This window comes from Rousettus aegyptiacus, unplaced genomic scaffold (assembly GCF_014176215.1).
Source record: "Rousettus aegyptiacus isolate mRouAeg1 unplaced genomic scaffold, mRouAeg1.p scaffold_m13_p_15, whole genome shotgun sequence".
Classification (NCBI taxonomy): Eukaryota; Metazoa; Chordata; class Mammalia; order Chiroptera; family Pteropodidae; genus Rousettus; species Rousettus aegyptiacus.
Window position 1 is genome coordinate 21647393 of NW_023416290.1, and position 22617 is coordinate 21670009.

Consider the following 22617-nt stretch of genomic DNA (forward strand, 5'->3'; position numbering starts at 1 on the left):
CACCTAAGCCACATCCAGGTGTATCCTCCATGAGTAATGTGCTCCTTGCTGAGCCAACTCCAAGAATCATACTAGTGGCAGCTGGCCTCAGTTTCTGGTGTGATTTCTCGAGGCAACTGTAAGCACAACATCTGTGAATTGCTTGCTGAAGCTTAAAAGGTGGCCCTGGAGGAGCACAGGCTGGGGCTAAACTTTGCCTGTAGTTGAACACCTCTAAGGACTGTGCCACTGGACACCAACTACTACAGAAAGCCATGCTAATAAGACTGGAAGACTTAGGAGCTTGGCTTAATACACAGGCAGCCAAAATAGGAAGACAAAGAAGCAGAAATCATATGAGAGAACAGAGATCCAGGAATAATGAAGTCAAGTAATCTAACAGATGCAGAGTTCAAATCACTGGTTATAAAGATGCTCAATGAACTTAGGGAAAGTATAGATGAATTCTGTGAGAACTTTAACAAAGAGATAAGAGACATAAAAATAGAAGTGGAAATAATGAAAGGTAACCAGTCAGAAATGAAGCACACATAATCTGAGATGAAGAGTATACTAGAGAGAATCAACAGAGTGTGTGAAGAAGAGGATCAAACCATTGATATAGAGGATGGGAAAACCAATGTCATTCAATCAGAATGGCAAGAAAAAAATCCAAGACAATAATAATTATTTAAGGAGGCTATAGGACAAAATTAAATGCAAAAATATCTGTGTCTTAAGGGTACCAGAAGGAGAACAAGAAGTTAAAGAGCTATTTGAAGAAATAATGATGGAAAACTTCCCTAACCTGGTTAAGAAAATAGACATACAACCCTAGGAAGCTCAGAGAGTTCCAAGAAAGATGAACCCAAAAAGGTCCACACCAAGACACATTATAATTAAAATGTCAAAAGTTAAATACAGTGAAAGAATCTTAAAAGCATCAAGAGAAAAACAGTTAGTTACCTACAAGGGAGCACGCATAAGACTGACAACTGATTTCTCAAAAGAAACTATGCAAGACAGAAGGGCTTGGTACAAAATAGTCAACACGATGAAAACCTAGAATCTATAACCAAGAATACTTTATCCAGGAAAGCTATCATTTAGAGTTGAAGGACAGATAAAGAGCTTCCCAGACAAAAATGATCAACAACAAGCCAGTATTACTGGAAATGTTGGAGGGACTTCCTTAAGAAGATAAAACATGTATCAAAGACATGAATAAAACATGATAATAACTACTTTCCTACCAACAATTACCTCAAATGGAAAAGAATGAAGTGTTCCAACCAAAAAATAGAGTGGATAAGAAAACAAGACCCCTACACATGCTGTCTACAAGAAACCCACTTTATATTAAAAGAAATACACAGACTAAAAGAAGGGGGATGAAAAATGATATTGCTTTGATGGTCCTAGAGAGTATTGTGCTGAATGAAATGGGTTGAATAGAGAAAAACAATTCTCACATGATTTCATGTACATGTGGAAACTAAAGAGCAAAATAAACAGCAACAAATGCAGTAATAAACTCATAGATACAGAGAATATTTTGAGGGCTGCTAAATGGGAGAGGAGTTGGAGTTTTGGGGAAAAGAGTAAAGGGATTAAGAGATACAAATGGATAATTACAGAATAGGCATGGAGATGCAGAGTGTAGAATGAAGAAATGGTTAATAATGTTGTAATAAATATTTAAAGGGGGAGGGGGGTTAAAGATTTAGTGAGTTTGTCACTTTGCAAGTTATGTGGATCTCTGATCACTAGGCTGTACAACTGAAACTGGTATATTATTGTATGCCAATTATAATTGAAAAAAAACTCATTGAATTGTACAATATAAATATGAGCAACTAATTGTCTATTATATTTCAATAAAGCCAGAAAAAATATACCTTTTACAATGTATAAAGTATTTTAATTATCTAAGATATAAAAACCTTATAAATGACAAAGTGCACTTTTTTTAACATAGTAATATCAACAAACTGAATTTAATAGCTTAAATAGCTTAAATTATTACTTATAATTCATTAAATTAAGTAAGTTGAATAATTTAAATATGTCTTTATAAATAGAAGCTACACTAGTGAAACTAGATGTCTATATTCTCATTTCTGTTATCTGACATTTTTTACTCATTTGATCTTTATAAATAAAGCCCTGTGAGGTGAATATACAGGTATTATCTCTCTTAAAAAGACATACATAAATTTAAATTGTTCTAAATACATTATACTCCTTGTCATCTGTGGGCCTTAGTGCCTATGTTTCTTCTGCCTGAAACATTGCTTATCCCTTATCTCTCTCCTCTAGGCTAATTTATCCTTATTTTTTCTCAAAGAATCCTCAAAATAGGATTAATATGCTTTCCATATATATATTTTTTAGCTTTTTGTACAAACTTCAAAACAATGCTTATTATTGTTGTAATTGTTGATTTAGCTGTTCCAAGAAGCACTCTAAGAGCACTCAACAAAGGTTCTATTTTTTCACAATTATAACCTCACTGTCTTACACACCTTTGTTTTATCAATCTTGATGAGTAACTTATTTTCCCCCCGTTTTATTGAAGTATAGATGGCATATAAAATTGTATATATTTAAAGTGTACAACAAGAAGAAAACATAGGAGGAAAACTCCTTGACACTTGTCTCGGTAATGATCTTTTGGAATTGACACAAAAACCACAGGCAAAAAAATAAAAAATAAAAAATAAACAAACGAGACTCTATCAAACTAAAAAGTTTTTGCATAACAAAAAATCAACAAAATTAAAATGTAAACTATGGTTGAAAATATTTGCAAACCATATATCCAATAAAGGGTTAAGATCCTAAATATATAAGAAACTCTTACAACTCAAAAAATAAAACATACCAAAACAAAACTAACAAAAAAACAAACAAACAAAAAACATAAATAATTTGATTTAAAAAATGGGCAGAGAAACTGAATAGACAATTTTCCAAAGAAATTATACAAATGTTCAACAAGTATATGAAAAAAAGGCTTACCATCACTAACTGTTAGAAAAATGCAAATCAAAACCACAATGAGATACCATCTTACACACCTTTACAGCATGTTGTAGGTACTAGGTAAACACTTGATAATTAATGTTTTTTGAATAAAACTACATAGCTAGAGCTTAAACCCAATTATTGTTGCTCTACAGATTCTATTTGTTACAAATTCATCTTATCTTCTCTAAATCAATGAATATTTAAGTTCACTGACATAAATATATTATGAAAATAGTCCCTAATGATTAGATATTAAAATATTGCTATGTTATTCATAAATTAGGTTGTTCTCTTGAAAAGAGTTAAAATTTATTGTCTGTGAGAAATAAGCCAATCAGCCCAAATAGGACATTGGAAGATGTACATGATTTGGAAGCTGAAGAATATCCATGTATAAAGCATGTTCAAATTCTAGGCCATTAAAATCCCAAGCACCTTTATAATGGAACATAGATCAATGCTATATATAAAGTAAGCTCTTTGCCCTTCAGTAACTGACTATTCTCAAGTCCAGGAGGTGGATATCACATAGGATACACAATACAAGTTAGTGAAGGTTAAAAGTGATAAGAGCTATAGGAAACCTAGAGACACCCTGTACAAGTTTAGAGCAAAGATGGATGCCCGCCTCATGTATGTGTCTCAACAGTTATACTGAGGATAGTGTCTGTCCCATAGTAGAAAAGAAATATTTGCAGAATGAATAAATGAATGGAGAATTAGTTAAACACATTTAGCCAAACTATATGAATAAATAATATTTATAAAATTCTATGACCCTTTAAAAATATTTTGGAGAATTTCATTTAATCTAGTCTTCCCTGTGTTCCCCCTCTGTACTCCTGCTCACTGCCTGTATAGACATATGTATTTTAACAGGCACATTTTAAGGTCTCTACCTACATAACTGTTATTGTGAAATATTAGAGTTGAGTATCCCACAAAGAAAAGTTTTCATAACTATTTATAGGTCTGCACATGAACAACTAACTGTCTGCTATAGTCTGAATAAAATACTTTTAAAAAGTTATTAAAGAGATTTAGTGACAAGCCTTTGGCTTTACATTAGCATTTCCATATGGAGGAGAAGCTTGGATGATAAGAAAAATGAGATAAAAGAGGCTGACAAACACATTTTTATATTTATTTTCAATGCTTTTATTTGCGGTTATCTGCATTTTTGCTACTTTTATCTTTAAGTATATTTGTGCTCAACAAGCAAATATTTGCAACATTCGAGATTATTTAAGAATTGGAGTTTGAGAAAATCTTTCAAGATAATAACATATCGCAAGCAAAATTATAAGATTAAATGCAGCTCTTGAACTATCAATGTTATTAAAATGAAAAGCAAAATCAAGATGAATTTTATGATATTAAAAAACTGAAGAATTAATTATAGTTCTCAAATATACAACAGTTTGAAGGAAAATTAAAATTTTGGTATCATGTCTTCTAGGAATATTTTATTTGTATAGGTCAAAAGATTTGATCATTTTGAATTCACAAATGTTTTTAATAACATTGTGCAACAATAATTGACAACAAGTTTTAATAGCAAAATTCACATTGTGCTCAACATGATATTGCTCTCATATCATGAAGCATTCATTTGTTACATGTAATCTATGGATACTCTGGCTTTTAATTAACATTATAAATGTTTTCTGATTTTTTCCAATAAATGTGTTCCCACAACTGGCATGAATTTATATGGGAGGAAAAAAATTAAGAGATAGTTTACAGTCTAGATTCATTCAGATTAACACATTACTTACAAATATTCTAGTTAGTCTTTGAAATAACAAATTTTGCAATTAATGAGTCTATTAAACTTTTTCTATCTTTAAATCCATGATACTTTAAAAAGGTGTCATTTAAATGTGCAGAGACTATACCTTCCAAAGTGGTTTGAAATATATAGTGCAAATTTAAAAATAATAATAATTCAACATTATTCAAAAATATCAAGTTAAATATTAACTATATTATCTATGAAAACTAATAATAAGGGACAAAACATTTAAATATGCATCATTCTGGTACAACAACCATTACAACTTTTATATTTCCCATTTTCCTGTATCACAAAACTTGTCAGTTTACATTGAACTTTCCTTTTTAATACTTAAATACTCCTTATTTTTAATGTAAAATATCTTTCTTATCCTAGAGCACTTAGCTGCTTTGTTAAATTTTTTATTTTTTCATTTTTTAAGTATTTTTCTTTTTATTAAATTTACTAGGGTGCCATGGGTTAATAAAATTATATAGATTTTTAACAAGTGTCCAATTCTATAATACGTCACCTATGTATTGCATTGTGTATTCACCACCCAAAGTCAAATCTCCTTTGTCACCATATATTTGACCCCCTTTACCCTTATCTACTTCTTCTCTTTCTCCCTTTCTCTCTGATAACCACTAAATGGTTGTCTCTGTCCATAAGTCTGTCTTGTTCATTTGTTGCTTTCAGTTTTATATCCCACATATGAGTGAAAGTACGTGATTCTCAACTTTTTCTGTCTAATTTATTTTGCTTAACATAATAATCTCAAGATTAATCAATGTTATTGCAAATGAAAGCATTTCATATTTTATGGTTGTGTAATATTCTTATATATATATTAGAATATATAGATTATATATATGTAATATATTATATATAATAGATACATATATACATATGTATGTGTGTGTATGTGTGTGTGCATGTGTGTGTGTGTGTGTGTGTGTGTAGCAAATCTTCTATCGAAGGTACTTTGATAGAAGTACTATGAATGGAGCTGAAATGAACCTTGGGGTACATATATCTTTATATATAAATGTTTTTAATTTGGGGGGTAGATACTCAGAAGAAGGATTACTGGGTCATATATTAATTCTATTCTTAATTTTTTGAGGAATCTCCATAGTGTTTTCCACTGTATCAATTTACATTTCCACCAGCAGTGTATGAAGATTTCTTTTTCCTTTTCCCTCACAACCTGTCTAACACTTGTCGTTACTTGGTTTGTTGATAATAATCATTCTTACAGGTGTGACATAGTATCTCATTGTGGTTTTGATTTGCATTTCCATAATAGCTAGTGAAGTTGATCATCTTCTCATATATCTGTTAGATGTTCGTATGTCTTATTGGGAGAAATGTCTGTTCAGGTCCTCTGATAACATACAGTGGAGAAAAGGAAGTCTCTTTAATAAATTGTGTTGGGAAAATTTGAAAGTTTCATGCAAAAGATTGAAACTAGACTGTGATCTGTCACCATACACAAAAATTAACTCAAAATAGATCAAAAACCTAAATATAATACCTAAAACAATAAGTTGCATAGAAGAAAAAAAAATAGGTGCTAAACTCATAGACATTGATTTTAGAGAGGACTTCATGAATTTGATCTCAAAGGTAAGGGAAGTAAAGGCAAATATAAATGAATGAGAGTATATCAGACTAAATAGCTTCTGCACAGCGAAAAAAAAATCTATCAACCAAACAAGAGGCAACCAACTGAATGAGAGAAGATATTTTCAAACAATGCCTCTGAAAAGAGCTAATCTTCAAAATATATAAAGAACTCATACAACTCAACAATAACAACAAAGAAAACCCAAATGATCTACTTACTTGCTTCTTACATTCACCTATTATTAACTTAATTGAGCCAAGAAGCTTGATATTTATGCCCTCCACTGTGTCATTGATTGCAGGCAGTGTTATTATTGTTAGTGTTGTTATTGATATTATTTGGGTAATCCTATGTAATTATATAAGATCTGATTTTATTTAATTATCACCACATCTTTCATTGTTATAGAAAACAAGTTATCAACAACATAGTTTAATAAAATAGTAAATGTGTCCGACTAACTATTCTGGCTTTGTAATCATTCATTTTGGCATCACAAATTTATAGTGAATTTATATATACACATGGTTCATGTTCATATTGGATTTATTATCTCCATGTCAAGATTTATGTAAAAATGACAGCCTTGTCTATAGCTGGTTATCATACTTTTTTTCCAGATGAACCAAAGGAAAACACAAACAAAAAAGACAAAAATAATTAACATATTTATAGTGCAACTTAACCACTTTTCTAATTGTTCAAGTGAGCCATTTACCTCTATTTTATTTTTTCTGTTGCTTCTAATTTCAATATATGGATAGGTTACACCCATCTGTTGATATTTCTTTCTGTCTTCAAGGATTCAGCTGAACATGCTAACTAGCCAGGATGAATTGGTATTCATATCACCACACTATTGTCTTAATTTATGACAAAATATCATTGATATCAGCATTTATTTAATTGTTTTTTTAAATAACCGTGATTAAATCACTGGTAGATCATTAAATCTCCAAAAATGTAAGGTTAGAGTTATGAATACCTGAATTATCATTTTATCTGTGTCATTTCTTTTGCTCATACACAGTACAATTTTAGTGTTTCTGTTTGGTTGGCAGAGTTACTATATGTGGTGATTCAGAGAACCAGACTCTTTTTCAAGCTTTTTCATTCCTTCGGGGCTGCAGGTGTAATGAGAGCATTAGGATGGTACCCTACCGATTTTGACAATGGATAAATAATTTAGGCTCTTTAGATTTCTATTTCTTCATTTGTAAGACAGATAAGCTAGATTAGCTGATATTCTGGTATTAATCATTTGTGATTATGCAGTATTGAAAGTGGACCACTGAAGGGTTTTAAATAAGAAAAAATTAAGGAATATACTTCACATGTATTTTCTCTACTCTAGAAACACATGCAAAGCTTCATGATTTTTAAAGTCTTACACAACTCACATAGAAAGAACACAAACTAGGATCTATCAACTTAGAATATAAATGAAATATTTTACAGTATTTAAATAACATCATCAAAAATGAAAAGGTTTATAACAATAATAAAAGGGTGATAAAGTTTAGGAAATCTAACAAAATAAAATATTTTATAACAGAAAAACTACAAAATAAATGCAATGAAAAGGCATTTAATGACATTCATAAATAGATTTATCATATAATCCTTGGAAAAATAGAAATAGTAACATTCTCTTTAGCATTATAAAAATCATATTATACTAGCAGCTGACATCATATACTAGTAAAACAGTACCTTTAATTTAGGAAAACAGAGAAGTCTAGGTTCACTATTATTCTGAGCAAAGTTGTATATAATGACAAATAAATGAGAAATATAATATTGTAAATGGGAAAATATGATTGTTATTTGCAAATAAAATGAGTATATATCTAGAAAATCAAGAGAAGCAATGCAAACATTTAATCCTAACACTAATCGTGATGCTGAATTAGTTTTGCAGTGAGAATATTCAATAGAAGTTTTCAGTGAAATGTCCTGGTAAAGAATAAATCTGGGGGAAAAAATCACATTTTTCAACATATTAGCAATGAACAATTGAGATATACAATGGTAGAAACAATCACATTTACATAGCATCAATTTATTCAGTCAATGCATTTCTATTAGTTGGGAGGTAAAGTTTCTTAGAGATAAGAATGTTTAGATTTGTTCTAAGGCAATGGGAAGACATTTTTCACAAAAGAAAATTCATGCCAAAAGACTTAGGGGAAAGTAATCAATCTCAATAATAATAAAAAATGTTTAAAAAGACTCCAAAACTCAGTAATCCAGAGAATATCACATGGGAAGATATTAATAAAAGCCATCATTCTTAACACATTGCAAGTACATTGCAATGAAATTGGTACTTTTATATATGAAAACAGCATCAAAGGACATAATTTTCCTAACAAGAATTAATACATATCTGTAGTTTTAGACAAGTTCATAACCTACGAATTATTGATTTTCTAGAGGAATATATTCTAAAGAAATAATCAGAGATTATGACAAGATAAATACATTCATCATAGTATTTTATATAGAAAAATAAGTTTTATTTTTAGTACTTTGAATTGACAGACTAGAGACTGAGTACAATTGCTTTGGAGTAAAACTAACCTCTAAAGAAGATTTCTACTTCTGCCACATACTATCTGTGTGATCTTAGACGACTTAACCTCTCTGAGGCTCAATTTCCCCAATTGTAGAAGAGACAACTGTAATAACATTTAAAAATAAATGTTATTTAATTAAAAATTAAAAGACCTAATGCTTTCAAAGAAACTTATGTTATAATGTTGAGTGTAAAACTAAAATACAGTATGCTAACATATAATCCAATATTTAATCCGTTAATCATTTTTCATGTGTATAAACCTATTATGAATATACATACAATATAAACAATGACTCTGAGTATTAACTAATTAGTGTGTGTGTGTGTGTATATATACACTACATGTAGTATATGTATATATATATAATATATATATACACACAGTACATATATATGTATTATGCATATATATATACTACACACAAAACATTGTTAATTTAAATGTTCAGAAAAAACAGATACAGTCTTGGCTGTCATAGTATTTACCATTAAAGAGAGAAAATAGACACAATTAATTAGTGACAATTAAATAATCACAAGGAAGCATAGGTTATGGGTTAAAGTAATCTTAATTATTTTATTCATTTACTCGAATTTTAGAAATTATGTTTTTCAAAGTCTTATATATTGGGTTAATTTTCAGAAAAATAAAATTTTGATTTTAATGCCTCCATTGATGTATACATTTTTAACAAATTAATAAGGGCTTTTCATTACAATTCAACAGATACATATACACATGTACACACACAGTTACACACAATCACACACATATATGTAAAGTGAGGAGAAAAAGAGAGAGCACAATTAAGCCTTTAAGTACTTAGATTCTCAAAAGTCTCTTTTTATCCCTGTTACTGGGCTTGGGGTAAAGTAGATGCCAGATTTCGTTAAGTGCACCAGAAGCTCAGAGCATTTGTCTTACAAACATGCAAGTCAGTTCTAGAAAACATAGAGTAAAGGTAGTAATTGGCAACACTGATTAAAACAGGCAAGTGTCCCATGGGCTCTGGGCATTTTTAATCCTCACTGCCAAATCTCAGTGCTACTACTAGGCATCCTGGGTCAAACCACGAATCTGAGACCTGTTCATGAAAATCTGATGATTGCTTTACCACTTTTAGTCAAAGTCTCCATTTAATGCTCTAATCTCTGAGGCTGTAACTTTGCTCCAAGGTCTCATTTTTTTAACTGTCCTCAGGCTAGTGTAATTAAAATTACTAATTTGGTTTTTGATTAAGAGAAATATATTTAGAATGAAAAAAAAGTAAGATCGTAAAATCATTAAAATGTAGGAAGTGGAGGTAAAAAGAAACTTGGAAAAGTTTGAATCAGGTTAATGATTATTGAACTAAGGCAGGCAAGAGAAGAAAAGTTCAAAGCAAAATTTATATCTATAATTCTGTGTGATGCAGCATCCACCAAATTCAAACTGTAATGTTTTGAAGAAAACTTACAAATGAGGTCAGACTCTAAAGGAAAAAAATGAACATTAGTGGTATCTTTCTAAAAGGATATTCTATTTAAAAAAGATGAAGAATTAGTTCTCTGACAAAAAGATAAATACATTCAAAAGACTTCAGAAGAAACATAAGTGTACTCACGTATTATTTTTATACTAATGAAAATAAAGATATTTAAGATTATTTTCAGAAAGCTACAATTTGGTAGCATGTGTGAGAATAGTAGTTAAAATGAAAATATTTTCTTTATATAGTTTTTGATTATAACATGCACATCTTTTTTCCATAATTATTTGTGAAGATGCAAGCACAAATATAAAATAAACCAAACAGCTACAAATTAGAACAAAGTGAAATGACTTATTGTTCATCTAGAGCTGGTTAAAATGGATATAATTTGCTTTATCATTAATCTCATCTATCTATTATTTGTCTGTCTCTGTATCTATCTCTTTATCTATCTATCTATCTATCTATCATCTATCATCTATCATCTATGTATATAATCTATATATCTATCTGTCCAATATGGACATAGTCAAGTTATAGAAATCATTGAAACAGTGTGTAGTTAATAAAGTAGAAAAATAATGAGACCGAAATTCAGGTCTATAAGAAGTAATTCAATCAATCACTTATTTTAATTTGGCTCATTCACTCATTTTGCTAGTAAACATTCATTAAGTTGCTAACCCACAACTTTAGCTAGGCAGTGAAAATTACGTGGTTAAAGGGTGATATAGTTTTGTAGTTGTAGGTTATATTCTAGATAGGGACATAGGGAAAAACCTAGTAAATACCCATAAACAAATTCATGTTGTGCTATGCTATAAATGAAGCAAACATGGCGCTGAGATAGAAAATATATGGGGCAGCAGGATATGACTACTGTAATATTTAGAGTCCAATTAGGAAACTAGAAGCCATACAAAGGATATTTACATCATACTTCAATAAGGAAGTTTATCAAAAATAATTCAATGGTCACCTGATTTATAGTAATAGGAGGGCAAATAGAGCTAGTAAAAAATTAGTGATATAAAAGCAGAATATTGTGCAAGTTAATTAAGGTTTTTGATTCAGTGTCTCATACTTTTCACACTGATATAGTAAAAGGAAGAAAGATGCTTTGTTCCAGAAACATGTTTCCTTATTGGCATTGACATTTTGGCCAAGGTAAAAAATAAGTTATTATGAAAAATATTAGATAAAAATATTAGATGACTAGAAAGTATTAGATATAGATTTAAAAATGTGGTTTAGCAACTTCCATTCACATATACCAAATACATTTTTCAGATGTTAAAACCATACAGAAAGGTCACTACTGGCAAAACTTAAATATTAACAGAGCCAAGCACATTGGTAAAACGGAAGCTTGGATTAAACCTAAAACATTTGCCTTAACTTTTTCAATTTGATAACTCTTTCTTAAAATAACCTATTGCTTATTTAAGTGGTTGAATAAACTCATTTAAAATTGATTATATAATAATTTGGCAAAGATTTTATCAGAGTTTTGATATTTGAAGTTCTAGAAATGATATTATGGTCATGTATTTGAGAAACAATAATTGTCCCACCTCCTTTTGGGGACCTAAAACTATAAGAGGTTATTAGATTAAGGATTGCAGAAGACCTTACAACCACATCTCTTTCTGCTATACTGTAGAGTATGTGGACTATCCTACTATCTTTTGTCTAAATTAAACCTTGACCCTAGTTTCTTACTCCCATCCTTGCTACTTCAGAACATTATTTTTTAAAATTGTCCCTTATTCAGTTAACCTTTTGTCTCTGTCTTTTGCTTCTCAGTCAACAAATATCCTCAAGTTTCTGTCATCTTATTAAGAAGATTCTACTCAACAAACTAAACAATTAAATTAACAGTGAATCATACTGATTTGACCTTACTTACCAAGGGCCAGAAACTGGCCATCACCAATATTCCCTTCATCTTTACTCCATTCTTATAATTGGAATAAAAGTATTCAAATATTGGCTCTGCAATTTATTAGCTCTTTACCTTAGAAATTTTGATGGAGTCTTTCTAATCTTCAATTCTCCATCAGTATAATGGAGATAGTATCCACTTGCAGGTGTCCTGTGCGTAGCAGACATAAGCTAATGTAAGAAAAATGGAATAACACAATATCTGTAAAAGGCACTTTGTTGCTTAAGTACAACAGTTTTTGAAGCTGATCCAAGTTTGAGTCCAAGGATGTAAGCTTGTTAAAAATAAGAATTATTTCTTATATATACCCAATACATTTTTTTGATTGATACATAGTTATGAAGAATAGAAAGAAAAGACCAATCAATTTATTACTAAAGAGGACACTGATATAGGTTGGATGTGGAGTGTTAGTAAAAAGGTATGCTCCTCACTCTAGACTATAATCTCCTTGATAGGAGAGGCCTTGTTTAATTTTTCTATTATAATCTTGCAAGTTACTCTTAGTCCCATCATATAGTCACCAATTGTTTTTTGATTCATTTCCTAATGGGATATCTGTCTGGGAAAACTTTGTGAAGGCACCTGTTTGGTAACTCCTTCATGAGTAATAAAACCAGAATAACTCTATTAGTCTACCATGAGAGAGAGACATACTGGAAATGGCCATAAAGATTCTGATCAGGTTGTTCCTCTTGAGAGAAACAAACTGAATTTCCATCAACAAATGAATAAATAAGGAAATGCGTTATACACCTACAATGCAAATATTCTTTAGCCTTAACGAATACGGAAATTCTACATTATGTGATGATATGGATGAATATTAAGGACATTGTTGCTAAGTGAAACAAGCCGGTCACGAATACTGCATGATTCTGCTTTTATAAGAATATATAAAGTAGTCAAATTAATAAAGTCAAAGAGTGAGATGACAGTTGTCAGAGCCTTTGAAGAGGGGGAAATGGGGAGTTACTAATCAATAGAAGCCAAGCTTAAGTCAAGCAAGATGAATAACCTTTAGAGTCTTCTGTAAACATTGCAGCTATAGTTAACAATAATGTGTTGTACGATTAAATTTTTTTAAGAGTATAGATCTCATGTCAAGTGTCCTTGCCATAATAAAATAAAATAATGTTTTTTAAAAAGAGCAATAGGAAAAAACTAAGTTTTGGCTAGTATCTATAGAAATTTCACTTTTATATATTGTTTGTAGAAATGTAAATGGTGCGGCTACTATAGAGCACAATATAGAGGTTTCTCTAAAAATTAAAAAAAAAATAGAACTGCCATATGGTTTAGCAATTCCATTTTCTGATATATATCCAAAGGAATTGAAATTGGATCTTGAAGAGAGTTACACTCCCATGTTCAATTCACAATTGTCAAGAATTAGAAACAACTGAAGCACCCATTGACAAATAAATGCATTAAGAAAATGATATATATAATAAAATATAATTCAGTCTTAAAAAGAAGGATATCTTATAATCTGTGACAACATTGATGAACCTGCAAGACACTATGTTAAATGAAATAAACCAGATACCAAAGACAAATATAACATGATATCATGCATATAGGAATCTAAAGTAGTCAAATTCATAGGAGCAGAGAGTAGAATGGTAGTTGCCAGGAGATGGAATGAGGTAGAAACAAGGAGATAATAGGTTAAGAATATAAAGTTTTAGCTATTTAAGATGAATAAGTCTTACAGATCTATTGTCAGCATAGAATGTATAGTAAATGATATTGTATTGTATACTTAAATTTTTACTAAGAGGGTAGTCCTTATGTTAAGTATCTGAATCACACATGAAAAATAAATAAAGATAGCAAGAGGAAATTTTTCAGGGTAATGAATATGTTTATGACAGATCGTGGTGATGATTTCATAGGTCTATAGAGATCTCTAAACTCAAGTTTATATATTAAACAGGCATGGCTTTTGAGATCTATCATATCTCAATAAAGTAGTTTCAAAAAAAGGGAAGGAAATCCTACAATTTGTGACAACATAGATGAACCTGGGGGACATTATCACTAAGTGAAATAAGTCAGTCACAAAGAACAAATTCTGCATGATTCCTTTTGTATGATGTTTCTAAAATAATCACACTCAGTAGTATGGAATACAATAGTGTTTGCTAGGGGCAAGAAGGAGGGGAAAATGGGGTGTTGTTCAGTGGGTATCATTCCATTTTTGCAAGATAAGTAAATTCTAAAGACCTGTTATAAGACATAGTACCTGTAGATAACAATAAGGTATTGTACACATCAAAATTTAAGAGGGTGAAACACAGGAGCTCCAGGCCAGGAACCTGCACCTAGATTTTGGATATTCAGAAGAAAACACCAGGCGGGCCAGTGAGTGAGACATGCCATTTATATATATTACTCAGAGTACAAAGAAGCTTCAACACTTGGTCAGTTGGAGCTGCAGGTAAAGGCAGCTGGCCAAGAGCACGTACTGTTTTGTATGTGAGCAAAAGGGAGGGGGATTGACTCATCCTAGTGAATAAAAGTCGGCCCCTGTGGATGAGAGCCCGACGTGCTGCCTAGTTAGCATTCAAGAGGAAGGGACCAGCCATGTCCTTGAGCTAAGCAGGGAGATAATGTCTATGGGAATGGCCAAAGGGACAGAGAGTGCCCATGAAAGCAATGGAGAGTGTCTTTGGGAGTAAGCGCAGCCCCGGGAATGCTTTGCAATCCTTGTTGGGGCTGCTGATCCAACAGTCCTCTTTGCCTACAGTGTCCATGGAGTGACTATGTTTGAATTAACCCCACAGAGGTTATAGCTCATGATAATTGTTCTTATCACACACACACACACACACACACACACACACACACACACACACGACATAAGGAAACTCTGGTAGGTGTTAGTTATTCGCTTGGTTGTGATGATGGTATTACAGGCGTTTGCATATGTCCAAACTCATCAAATTGTGCACAATGTGTGTAGTTCTTTGCATGTAAATTAAACCTCAATAAAGCCCTAAAAAAACTCAATGGATTAATTCAACAAAAGTTATTGTTATTCATTACTGACACATTCTAAAATTTAGCAAAGTAAAGTGGTGTGCAGTTTTACAGGGAGCCTGGCTCTTTAGCATGAAAGATTGGCATTTAGCTGGGTACCTTGATACCCAGATAGAAAACTACATTTTCTCACCTCCCTTGTAACTATATTTGTGCCTATGCAGAATCTATATATTTTTTGTAAGTACCTTTTTCTCTCTCTCTGTTAAATTTAATGGTGAAATATTAGAAACAAACTCTTTAAAAGCATAAATAAGAACATGGAAGCTCACTTTCATTGTTTCAATTTAACATGTTCTTGAAATAATTGGGATAAATAAAATTATTGTGATTGAAAAGTAGGAATCAAAATTATCTTCATTTCAGATGATATGGTTTTCTACATAGAAAGCCTACGATAATGTTTAGACAAATTGTTAAATTTCATAATATAATTCAGGAAGGATTCTAGTATAAAATAAATTTAGAAAAGTAAATTGTCTTCCGAAATCAGCAAAGAAATTAGAGAAGATAATTTAATAAAATAAATCATGCTTAGAACTGTCTTGAAACATAATTGTTATAATAGGGAATCTCAGAATTTGGTAAAGAAAATGAAGAGTACTTATTTTACATGAAAATGTAAAAAATACAATATAAACTTTAATTTGGCTAAAGTTGGTATTTATAAAATATTACCAGTCATATTTTCGCAAATATTTAAATACATTTGGATATGTCTGTGAACATATCCAAAAATTATTGGTTTATAATTAAAAATGTAAATTTCTCTCCAAAGTATTATAATTAGACCTGTTCAATTCTCTTATACATTAGCAAATAAAAAAAATCACCTGTAATATTTTATTTGTTATAAATGAATTTTAATAGTTAAAAGTTACATTAAGAAGTTATATGAAAATATGAATTCTAAAAATCAAAATAAGAAAGATGGATTGTCCTTCAGTAGATAATATAAATAACTATTTCTTTATAATGTCCAAAGCTCTTTCATAAGATTGGCAAGCTGGTTACTTTGTTTTACGTATAACAGGGAGCTATTTGAGAAGATTTCTAAACAGTGTGGCTCCTGTGAGATTGAAGAATTTAGTTGTTTTTAGAGGAAATTATATTGATTTTAGGAATTTACACATTTAAAGCACTTGAACCAAAAAATAATAATAATTAATTTAATCAATCGATAAATATAATACTTAAAAATTAAATATAATTTCTGGACACTGGATAGCATATAATTTTGGTATAGCATATTTTATTTATAGTATGACACTTTTAACAGAGAAATAGTCATAAAAATCTAAATCATTAAATAAAGACCCTGACTTAAATAATCATGTTTGTATTTATAAAAGTGTGTTTTAATTTTCTGGAAAAAAATGGTAAGATTGTGGTCTAGTGAAATGAGTAAATGTATCCAAATGTACATGTCATGTCATATTTACAAATGATGCATGTTTATTGCATCATTTGTAAGTTATTTGTAAATTATTTTGTTATGCAAATAAATCTTAAATACAATCAAGCCTTTCTATAACTACCTTATTATACTTTCTTTTATATATGTGTGTTTTTGTTATTAATTATTAACGAACATCAAGTGTGCACTACGTGGTAAGCATTCTTCAAGATAATTAATATTTGTTAATTTATTTAAATCTTGTACTAGCACAGAGGTAGGTCCTTTTATTATACTCAATTTTACCAGTTAGAAAACTGAGATATAATGAGGCAATCTGAATTCATAGCTTATGATTTTGATCACTATAATTATATATTACATTAAATTAGCAACTATAGCTGTTCCATTTTCTTTAAACATTTTCTGTAATTTGATAAACTAAAATTAACAAGTTTATGTGATCTATTATAATGTAGCAGATGAGGCACTATGAAAATAAAGCATGAATATACTTCAGAAATGGAGGCACTTCACTTGCTAATGAAGAAAAGTAACACTGAAATGTAGTGATGAAAAGCTGATCTTTTAAATAAATGATTCTGAATATCTTGAATTTAAAAGTAATAACTCGATTCTATCTCATATACAAAAATCAATCCTAGATTAATTATAGATCCAAATATGAAGGATGAAAAATAAAATTTTTATAGATATACATAGAAGAATATTTTATGACCTTAATGGAGAAACAAAAAGCATTAGTCATAAAGAACTGCTGAATTGTATTCATTTATAAAAAATAACTTCAGATTACCAATAGCATCAGTAATTCAGTAAAAAAGTCATCTACAGAGACATAGAAAATAATCATAAAACATATCTGACAACATACTGATATCCAGAATATATAAAGGACATCAAAAAATCAATAATAAAGCAAAAAACAATTTAACATAAAAATGGGCAAAAAGTCTTGAACAGACTCTTCAAATAGCTAGCTATTCAAATGTCCAATAAACATACAAAACACTATTCATTTTGACTTTCCATCTTAAAAAAAATGTGCATTAAAACTACAGTGTAATGCCACTACATAACTACCAGTAATGCTAAAAGGAAGATGACAATATATTTTGTCAAGGATGCAGAGCAACTGAAATTCTGATATACTGATAATGGAAGTATAAACTAGTACAACCATATCATAAAACTGTTTAGCAGTGTCTGTTAATCCCAAACACATGTATAATTTGTGACCCAACAATTTCATACTGCTATGTAAATAAAGAAATAAAATAAAGACATTATTCACTAAAAGGCATGCCAAAAATGAAGAATAGAATAGAACTATTTATAATAGCCTTGAAATAGTTTTTTAAAAACACATACATACCAAATCTCTATCATCAACAAGGAATAAATAAAGAGTTAGCTATCAATAAAAATAGAATATTGCACATTAACAACTATGGTCAAATATAATTACCGGCAGTTTGGGTAAAACTCTCAAGTATAATGTTTGGGAAAAAGGACAACCATAAAGTACAAATTTTTATCAATTTACTTATATATAGTAATTTATTTTTGTAAATCAATAAAAGGGCCTGATTAATCTGTGGATAGTGGCTGCGTTTGATGGAAATGGTGACTTGAAGAAGGCTCTGGGTGTGTTCTAGTGAGCTGGTAATATTCTCTCTACCTATACAATGGGTACAAGGGTACTTACTTTGCAAAAATTTACTTATAATTAGTACAACTCTCTCCCTCTCTCTACTTCAAAATTATAACAGTTATTTATAAAGACCTAAATTAAAATCACCCTTAACTTAAGAATATTTATGTTAAGTGTAAAAGTCACTTAACTTTAAATCTAGTAAAAGCATGGCAGTGTGGCAACTTTATTTTAATTTTTATCTTTTAGATAAAAATTAAAGCATTTTTATTTAAAAATCAAAACAAAAGGAAGAACACAAAAAATTCTCTACAGTCTCTCCTGTAAGTCATGTTGATGAGAAAAAACTTTATGTGATGGAAAAGGAGGAAATACAGGAAGAATTGAATTATTGATCAAAACTGGTACAAAAATATTTTACTTAAAAGAGGCCCTTTTCCACAAAGTTTCTAATACTTTATTGGTAAATACTCCGTGTCGGCACTGAGCTGATCAAGAAGGGAATGTTTCGGTGGTGAGATGCTCAATTGAAAGAATGCATGAATAATCGACATGAGTGTGAAACGACAGGCACCAACTTTATTGTGGGTAGTGTGCACATCTGCACTAGGGAACCACATGGACTTTATATTCAGTGACATTCTGCCACACATGTGTAATAAACAATAAGCTGAGTCATACTTGCATAAGTTAGGCATAGGCGCCTTATTACATTTATATAACATTTAAGTCCAGAGTCCTATCCCACACTCAGACTAAAAGGATGAAATGTTCAAATGTTAAAACATAGAGTTGGATTATCTTCCAAATTAGTTATGCGAATCCATAATGCCTGTGCCTAAAAGATGCCCTGCACTTAACTAAGACTAGGGGGCCGATTGTAATCCTCCTGGCTCTGTTATATTGGGTGAGACACTTTAAACCTTAGTCTCGAAAAAGTTTATTTATAAAATGAGAGTAATATTTTTTACTTCATATGCTTTTTTTTAAATAGTGAATTTATTCTTTTATTTTTTTAGTCTACAATTTCTAACAGCTTAAATATATTCACATTTCAATTTACTAACAGTCTCTCTTTGGAATTATAGCCTAGTTTTTGGCTCTTGTGAATAAAACTGCAATAAACATCCATGAGCAGATTTTTGTGTGAACATAAATTTACATTTTTCCTGGAATGAATGTCCAAGAGTTTTCTAAATTTATAACACCGTTTTACACATTCACCAACAGTGAGCATATGGTGCAGTTTCTAGATATTCTTACCAGCATTAAGAGTTATCACTACTTCAATTTAGCCATGTTGATAGATGTGTAGTGATATCAGACTATAGTTTTAATTTGCATTTCACTGATGGCTATTGATGTTGAACAACATTTCATATGCTTACCTGCCATTCATATATCTTATTTAGTAAAATATTACTTCATGCCAACGCCCTTTTTAAATTTGGATTTTTAAAAATTGTCGTGTTAAAAGATCTGTATATATTCTAGGTTCTAGTCCTTCGTCGGATATGTGGATTACAAATGTCGTTTCCTAGCCTGTAGTTTATTTTATGTCCTCTTAAAAGAGTCTTCCACATAATTAAAGTAACAAAAAAATTGGAACAAATTCTAATATAACATTTATTTTTTCTTCCATGGATTGTGTTTTTTGTGTCACTTCTAAAAACATTGATCATCCTGTTTAGAGAAGTCCCCTAGATTATTCTGTTTAGAGAAAAAACTTTCTTTAGCCATTCTTGTGTCCATTGTAGACAAATTCTATTAATTTTCTGTCATCTGTAAAGTCCTGAAGAGTATTTTCACTGGAAGTAGATTTTAGGTTTATAGTACATTTCTTTTAGCACGTGAAAAATGTCATTTCCTGCTAATCTCAGGGGCTTCTGGAGAAAAATTTTCTGTCATTTTTTTGTTTTTTACCTACAAATAAGATATCATTCCTATCACTGAATTCAAGGATTTTTCCTTTGTTTTTAGTTTTAGAGGTTGAAATATGTGTCTTTGTATTTAAACTGTTCAATGTTCACTCGGCTTCTTGTATCTGTGGGTATATGCATATTGCCAAATTTGTAAAGATTTTGACCATTATTTCTTCTAGTACTTTCTCAGCCCCACTTTCTTTCTCCTTTCCTTATAGTAGTCTAATATAAATGGCAAAAGTTTCATTATGATCTCATTTGTCTTTGAGGTTCTATTCATCTTTTTTTTTCCTCAATCTATTTTCTCTGTTATTCAGATAGGTTAATTTTAATTTTTCTATCTCCCACTTTAAGGTTTTTTCTTCCCCTCCATACTGCTGTTGTATACATATATAGAGGCTTTTGTTTCAGTTATTATAATTTTAGTTTTCAAAATTTGCGTTTGTTTTTTTGTTTCTTTCTGAGACCTGTAATTGTTTTCCATTTATAATTGTTCATTGAAATATTATAATGATGGCTGTTTGACATTCTTTGGTAACCCTAACATCCCTCTCACTTGGGTATTGGCATCTGTGGATTCTATTTTCTCATTCAAGTTAAAATTCTCATGGTTTTTTGTATGATGAGTTATTTTCCATTGAAATTTGGACATTTTGAGAATTAGTTTATAAGGCTCTGGAACTAATATAAACCTGTTTTAATTATTTTCTTTTGATATTGCTCCAACAGGAAAATGGAGGTTCCCCCTTATCATCATTAGATGAAAGTAGAAGTCCAAGTTCCCCACTTAACCTCTAATGATACGTGAATGGGGAACATTTTTGTTGTTGGACAAAGTGGGAGTTCCAGCTCCCACTGATAATTCCCTGCCTAAGTGTGTTAGGAGTACTTTATTACTGTCTCCCACTCACTGCTCTTTACCAACACTAAAAAAGAGTTGATCTCATTACCGCTAGGTAATGGTAAAAGTTCTGAGTCTCCTCTGACACCACTGCACCACAGTGGATAAAGGAAACAATTTTACTATCAAGTGATGGTAGAAGTTTGGTCTCCAACCTGGTCTTCAAAATATTATTTGTGGGTGGGTAGAGGAAATTTTAATAATGTTAATGGATAGCTCTTTAATTATTTCCATATTCTCATTTTCTCTGTATCACTTTGCTATTATTGCTATGACAAATTATTATAAACTCATTGGCTTAAAACAACACACATTTATTCTCTTGCGGTTCTGAAAGTCAAAAGTCTAAAATCAACATGTTAACAAAGATGAATTTCTTCTTGGGGCTTCAAAAGAGAAATGTTTCCTTGCTCTTTTCAGTTTTTAGCTCCACGCTTTAGCTCGTGGATCCTTCCTCATGTTACTCCATCATATTGTTTCCATTGTCAAATATTTTACTAGTGACTTCGATCCACTAACTTACCTCTTATGAGAACCTTCATGATTATATTCAGCCCACATGGACAATCCAGAATAATTTTCCTATCTCGAAATCCTTAATTCATCATATTTGCAAAATCCCTTTTAACATAAGGTGACAGAGTCACAGATTGCTACGATTAAGCCATATTCATTTTCTTTTTTTGGGAGGGGGGCATTATTTAGCTTACCTCACCCTATCTAAAATGTTGTCAACTCTTAGAGTTTTCATCTTCAAAATATCTAGATTTTCTCACTCTTCATTTTTATCACCCTGATGCAAGCCTCCATTTCTCACCTTGACTTTTGCCTCCATAGGTTTTATATAGCACCAAGAACTATAAATTAGAAACTTGAAAGACATTTTGAAAGAAGTAAAGGTAGGGTTAAGTTTTTTAAAAAAAGTTAATCTCTTATTGTGCATATGAGTGTGTAAAAAGCATTTCATTCATTAGTAATTTGATATAAACAATCTCGCGTTAATTGAGTTTTTACCATGTGAAAGACATTGGCATTAATCTTTGCTTGAATGAGTTCACAAACAGGCAAAAAAATTAGGAGAGGCCAGATATATTAAAATATCTAAGAAGAAACTTGAATGTCTGTTATTCTGTAATCTTGAAATGAGGTGAGTATTGGAGAAATGGGTAAACATTGAATAACAATTATTAAATGAAAATAAATATGCCATTCTATGGAAAAGGAGTTTAATTAAATTCAATTAACCTTGGTTGAGCACATACGA